Below are 7,880 nucleotides of genomic sequence, written 5' to 3'. Positions count from 1 at the left end.
TGTTGCTAAAAAGTACATACTGTATTTAATACACTCTACTAACACATGTAATTGCATTCTATTATTGCTTCTATTTTTCAATATGAGTCATTGCTAGAAAACTGTTTCATGAAAAAAAATGTAATACTGTAACTGCCTCTTTGATAAGTTAATAAAAGATGTGAAATTCTCTATCATAATCAGCTATGTCACTGAACGCACCTGAATGTTATGCCTTACGTAAATTGTCTACCTTGTTTTTACTTGGGTCAAGCATTTTGTTATCTCAGTTCTCTATAAAACACGAGGTACTCGGCCATTACTACAAACAAAGTAAGTATAAAAAATATAATTTTTGGGTGAAGTATTATTTTAACCTCTCCTTTCACTTGCAGTTTCTTTTCTCCTAGTCATGTTCACCTTCACCTTTTGCTGAGCATCACTCATTGGGCTGTAGATCATGGAAGAATCACGAGCAATAACAGGTCAGGTTAGAACGTTTTCACTGGAACGTTATGTATTTATGGCCAGTGCGGGAACCACTAGTTGAGTACTGTACTTCCAAATTTTTTATTTATGTGTTTAGTGTTTGATCTACTGTACTACCCAATTGTTATGTTTTTATTCTGTGTGTGCCTCTAACCTTGGACATCTATGCTTGATTTTGTTCCCTGTGTAGCACAAGTCCAGCATTTAAGATAAATGCTCATGACTTTATAGAGTCATATAAATAATATGTATTACAAACAACAGGTAATTAAATGCAATACAACTCATTAAAGCTTCCATTAGACCGTGAATAAAGATGAACTTCGTAATGTGCAATAAAACCCCACAAACCTCCCAAAAGCTAGTGAAATAATAATAAACAAACAAAAGAAGTCTATAAACAAACAGTGCAGCAACAATACATGGCAAATTAATCTAATAATACAATATTGTGAAAAGAGTAAAGAAAAATGTACAGGCCACATTGTATCTAAAAATTAAAAGTTACAATTAATTAAAACACATTGACTCTTAAAAATATACATATATATATAAATACTTAAAATTCCCACAAAAATCCCTTTAAAATAATTAAAACCTACCACATAAAAGTGAACATTTGAGGCTCAGATTTCACTTCTTACTGCAACACCCAGTTAGCTATTGCTCTCCTCACACACCTAGCTTGTGACCGTTTAGGCCAATTTATACAGGTGGGTGAAATAGTCTCTTAAAGAGACAACACCCACCTTATTCACAAACCACATGTACTGTTTAGGCCATCCATATTATCAATCCTTCACCTGCTTTGTGAGTTAGCCACCTATCTTTTTTGGAATCAGGCATTTTGGATTATTGTTTGCAATAAAATATAAAATTTCTTTTCTTATGTTCAACCATGATTCATTCATTGCCTCCTTGACTGAATCAATTGCACATGCTTTCTGCTAAGTATGACTGTGCTCTATGATCCTACAGATCCTCTTAATTTTGGCTCTGAGTGAGTAACCACCTCTGAAGGTTAAGGTGGAGAGCATGCATATGACATTTTGTACCCAACCACCTAGACAAACGCAATATAATTATGACTATGCTGTCAGACCTTCTTAAAGGTAAAGAGCAGACACTGTTTGGATACACTAAGGGTTTTTACAAGTCAGAAAGCCACTATTCAGGTTCTCAGGACAAATAGAAGAAGTCTTTGAGAAATTGGCTACTTTTTTAAACAAAACATCAGTAAGAGTGCTGTGTTTCTGAAATGGCCCCAAACATGTTATGCACAAGCATTTTAAAATTAAAATGGTATGTTCTGATTAATTTACGGATATACTGCATAAATTCCAAAATGCAAACAAATAAGAGAAAAATTATAAAAAAGAAAATATTCTAAAAATGATGGAAAGTTTCAACTCATTTCATCTTCTCAATCGCCTTCTTCTTCATGTCTACAAGCAGGCCAAGCAGGTCAATCTAGTCTTCCCTGACCCCAAATCTCCACCTCTTCCTGAGGAATTTCCAGGCATTCCCAAGCCAGCTGAGGGATTTAATCCCCATAGTTTGTCTTATATCTGCTACAGGGTCTCTTCCTAGTGGGATGTGTCTGGAGCAGATTTAGGGGGCATCCTTACAACATTCTCCAACGACCTTAACTGGCTTCTCTCGATTTAGAGGAGCAGCAACTCTACTCTGAAGCTCTCCCAAATCTCTGAGCTGCTCACTCTATCACAGAGTGTCAACCCAGCCACCCTGCAAATGAACCTCATTTCTGCTATTGCACTCGCTATCTCATTTTTTCAGTCATTACCAAAGCTCATGACCATAGGTGAGGACATGAGTTTTGTCTTCAGGTCTTCAGGTTTTTGTCTCCCATTTCACCACAAAGTCATACAACACTTGCAGAACATGTCAGTCCTTTTTCCGTCAGTTAAGAACAAGATCCTGAGATTCTTTAACTGCTCCACTAAGGGCAGTTGCCCACCACCCAACCCCCCTATCGTGTTGATCCTCTCCCAGCATCTTTCACACTTGGCAGTGCATGGCAAAGGTAACAGTCAGATGAGGAAAAGAGAACAACATCATCTGCGTAAAGCAGCAATGCTATCCTTAGTTGATTGACAGGTTGATTTAAAACAAATAATACAAACAATAATTGAGCAAAATCAAACCTATACAACACAGGGTGGAAAAATGCAATAGTTTAATGGTACAGATTTAAATATTCAGTTCAGGGTGAACTTTATTATACCTACATTGAAATTTCAATTGGTCAAAACTAAAAAGTCAGAGACAAAATTAAACAGTAAAATGAAAAGTGTAATATCAATTCAGATCTTTCAATAAAATTAAAGCAATCTATTTGGCAAAATGTATTTCAAGTGGCTGATATTTCCTTTGGGGTCAATGGTAAAAAACAGGGTCACATGAAGTGCAGTTTGTTTCACAGGAGAGTCAAAAACAGGTGTTGAAACTATACTAAACTGTTGGAATGGGTTGGAAAGTCAAAACCTGGAAGTCTCTTAAATTAAATTGTTCATAATTATGTTGTTTAGGGTAAAAATCTTTGATTTATTTATAAACAAAGAATTCTGTCTAATGTATAGTGTGACCTTGGGATATGCATCTGGAAATGATGTAGCAGCATAGCACAGAAGGGAGAAGCCAGAGCTGTCATTAGAAAACAACCCTTGGCAAGATGTTGTAATAATAATAAAAATACTTTTTAAGCACAAAACGACAACAAACAATATTTTGTACTCAGATTCTGACAAACAGAAATGTCAACATAAACATAATTCTTTGTAAAGTACTTTTTTATTATTGAACAGCCTAACTCCTGAAGGAAGCAATGGTCTCTCACACCCCATTGTTTTTATCCTATGCTACAATATTGTATGTTAAACTGCTAAAACAAAATGAGTGATTATATTTAGTGATAAGGATACATTGATATTTTTACGTTTTGATTTAAAAATGCCAATTTTAAATGAAAACGATCTTGGTCCACACTAGAGTTTTTACACTGTTTATGAAAGTCTCTTTGCCCGCAGTAAAATGATGACAATGCACATAACATAAGTATTCTCCTGCATTGACCATGCCCGCATCATTGACCATGCCCGCATCAGCGGAAACAGGAAGAGGAAGTGTATTCAATGCTAGACATTTATTTGCAGCTTGCATTCACATACAGAGAACAGAGGTTATGAATGCAAAAAAACATTTTTTTGTTTGATTTGATGATGTGATTGAGTTGTTATTGAGAGTAACACACAAGTGTATGGCAAGCAAAGTGGCTGAGAATACAGATTGGGAGTCATGTTAGTGCAAGTACAATGATTTTACTGCACTACAGAGAGCACCCTCCATCACTTTCGAATCAGAGAAGGAGGAACCAATCATAGCACGATAAGTGTCTGCATTTTGAAAACTCTTTGCTTCCCTCCATCCATGTCACAACACTGAGCTGGCATTTTTAGAAATTAACAAGTTTGGAGAGCATTTTCAAATGTCTACATTTCTGGATTTAAAAATGCAGAGGTAAAGGCAAGACTAATCTCGGTATGTTTAAATAAAAATGCAATAGTATATACGTAGCCTAAGGATTTGACTAATCCTTTTATAAGGCAAAGTCTGGATACAGCTGTTCCAAAGATATTTGAGCACTGTGAACAACAGTCACAGACCCTTCACCACTACATACTGTGTATGCATTGCAGCTTAACTATATCTTGTGCATTAATGTTCCTAAAATAAAAACTTTTGTGATTTTGTGAGGACTCATGAAACACAAAGAAAGCCTGGCAAGGAGCAGGCTTGGACCTGCAACCTCAATAAGTCAGGCCTATAGATCTTAAGACAGGGAGAGGGGATCTGTCGAAACACCTGCATTAAACATAAAAGCATTAGTAATAATGATAAAGATTACTAACCTCCCTCCCAATTCTATTCCTGAAGAAATATTAATCAGTCTTGAAGACTCAGAAAACATCCAGAGTACAGGGGGTGTGGGGGGTGGATCTTTCACTTGAAATCTCAGAAAAGGAGTGTAAAGCAGCCAAGCATAGAATACATTCTAGCTCCATATGCGCAAAGCATTCAATCATTTGATTTAAAGTCTTCTTTTGAGTGCATTTATCTCGGTTAAAATTGTCCAAAATGTATCCAGACCAAGATTCAATCTGCGAACATTGCAATCAAGCTCCAGCTTCACTGGGCCACATGTTTTGGGTGTGCACCAGATTAACATCATTCCGAACAAAAATCTAAGTTTGACTCGATTGTATGTAATGTTATTTTCTTTGTTGTTAAAGTTAGTCTTGATTGTATGGAATGCTATCTTCCTTATATAAAATCTATAAAAAAAGATGATTTACAATAGATTAAAAAGGAGCAACTCAGAAAATAACAAAGTTCAAGTAACAAAACTTTAAGCAAGAGCAGAAGATGCAGAAACAGAAAAATCAAATAAAAATCCAAGAATGCGAGTCAAACACTATTTGACCATTGTTTTTTCAATGACTATCTCCTTTTCACTTTCTCATATACGAATCATCCAAAGATTCGATGTTGAGATTTTGATGAATCTTGATGATTTAGACCTCCTTGACTTTCTCTTATACAAAATGTAGAGAAAGTATTGTAATCCTCCAAACATTCCATTTCAAGATTTTGATGAATCTCGACATTTTAGAGTTCCCTCAGTCCGAAAATACCATTTTTGGAATTATGTCTGTGTGTGTGTATGTAAACACGATAATTTGAGTATGCTTTCACTTAGGTCAACCAAATTTTGCATACAAGTATTTGGTACAAAAGATAGATTTCTATCAACTTTTGGGCTATTTCCATACCAGAAGTGGTTCTTTACCTTTTATTTTGCTCATATTCATCTCGTGAAAGTTACCAAAGAATTATAAAAAAATGATGTCTAATTGTTAAAAAACCCACCAATTAACCCAAATTAATATCATCAGCATATTTGAAAAATATATAAGTTGAGGATGACCGTCGTCACTTTTTTATTTACAAAAAATACAAAGTAAAACTGGGGAGAGAATACAACCTCACAGTGTGTCTGCTTTTTTTTAAATAATAGATTAGAACCTAATTTCACTTGTTTTCTGTGATTCAAAGGCACATTATTAAACTGCAAAATTAGTTTTGAATGAACCCAAACTTCTCTCAACTTTTTTTGTAAGTGGCTATTACAGAGTACTGATAAAATCTATAGACAAATCCTGGGCTGATTTTGAGGTTGACTCAGATTCAAAGACATACTTATAAGTCATCCTCAGCACCATGTGCTTCTCAATATACTGTATTTATATTGCTTGAGACCTAAGAAGACTAACATCTTGGTGAAGGTGTAGTAAGACAATCTGCTCAAAACACTTAATTGATACTAAAGTTAGAGAAAGTTTAATGAGATCATTCATTTTCTTCAGTTTATTATTCCTGGACACTGAGGGAATACATTACTGGTATTTTCCAAAAGTCAATGAATACTTCTTAATCTATTGATTTTTGAAACAGATTCTAACTGCATTTTACATACTCATCAAAAATTGAGTTGTTTTTAGCTATTGCTGAAACCATGGCAATGTGAAAAGAAAACAGAATTTGTGAAGATCTTTTTCCTGTCCACTGGCTCCAAAGTAAATACCATTTAAAGCAAATGCATGCTTAGAATAAAGCAACCAGACACACAATATTTGCAGATTAATTTATGATTTCTGTTAAAAGTTTTGAAATTACTTCATGAAAATGAGAAGGAGATAACTGGAAACATTTAAAAACACAAAATAAGCAATTCCAACAGGTAGAATATAAGAAGCATGGGGTACATAGAAGGAAACAATATCTTTGAAGACCCATGAAAACATTCAAACTCCACACAGAATGCAACCCAGTCAGAAAACTAACCAGCATCAATCCGCTGCACCATGTCTCACTCCTCTTATGTGGTACAGAGGACAAAATGCTTACATATTCAAGATGCTACTTTACCCATGAATAAATGAGGATTTTTTAATCTCAGATAGTAACTTTGCATTAGCTTTAAGACCATGGAAAATCAGGGCAGACTAAACGTTTTTTTTCACTTAAAGTGCTGGTACAAATAGGTTAAGTAATTTATAATGAAGTTTAATGCCCAATGCCCTAGTGGCTACAACACAATGTTTGTTAAAAATGTTGTCATGTGAAGACTGAAAGAATGTGGCAGTTAACCTTTTTTTACCCTGCATTTTTAACACCAATACATGCAGATGAGATTTTCTTTTTACATACCAATGATATGTGCATTTGTACAAATGACAAATAAGACTATAGTGATTTATTCAATTTCATTTAATTGCAAAAAATAAATAACAATTTTAAAAGGCAAAATAACATAACAGTCAACATAATGGCAGAAGCATGAAATTCAAGCAGCCAGAAAGTTTTCTTACTCTATGGAAGTCACTCAACTTTATCAGCTGCAGTATTTGTCTTAACAAGCCACCCACTTAAGTTCAGCTGTTATTAATTAATTCATATTTTTATACTTTTATCAATCTTTGTAATACCTTATAATAAATAAATTACAAAACAATATTTAATAAGCTGCAGTTATGAAAGACAATCAAACCATTTTGTCAAAATTCTAAGGAGGAAACGATGATCAGTACCAGGCCTTCGCTAAAAATACTGCGCCAGACAGTCAAAAGAATTTCAAGGTCATGCCATTCCAGTTTACAGTTCAAAAACTGGAAAAGCATTTTTGTAATTTACATTGTCAATCAAATCAGTGCAAGTATAAAACGCAGTAGAAAGAGCATTACAATTATATCCTCCATATAAATTACATTTGATATGAACAGGGTATTTACAATTTTTAAAACATGTTTTCAGCATTTAACCATGATGACGGTAGGTAATGACTGTCTGACTTTCCAGTTGTGTCAGTCACTTAAAACTTTAACTAAGAAAGCTTAGAAGTTTTGGTTTCTCATAACAGACATAACACCAGATCAGGATATTCTAAAGATAGGAGGTGAATTTAGCAGCAAGATGAACTAGCCACACATATTTTGATGTAAAGTAAACTCCACCATATATCATTTTTACTGCCTATATTTCTCAGCTTTTCAATTTCCACCTGCATATTTAAATTTGGTAAAGAGCACACATGTATAAATACAGTCATTTCTCAAAATGGCTTTTACTCAGTTATAATAAAGAGAGATAGTTAATCCAAAACCCATTTTTAACATGGATGTATTTTCCTTTATCTTTGAAAGTGCCCTTTACCAGAAATATAAATATTTGGACTATATGAATATCAATAACATAATTAATTATGCACTTGCATAACCATGTACCCAAATAAATATATGTGTATGTTAGAGTATCTCACACCCTGTACATACATT

This window comes from Erpetoichthys calabaricus, chromosome 4 (assembly GCF_900747795.2).
Source record: "Erpetoichthys calabaricus chromosome 4, fErpCal1.3, whole genome shotgun sequence".
NCBI lineage: Eukaryota > Metazoa > Chordata > Cladistia > Polypteriformes > Polypteridae > Erpetoichthys > Erpetoichthys calabaricus.
The sequence above is the reverse complement of the archived record's forward strand: the minus strand, read 5'-3'. Positions refer to the sequence as shown.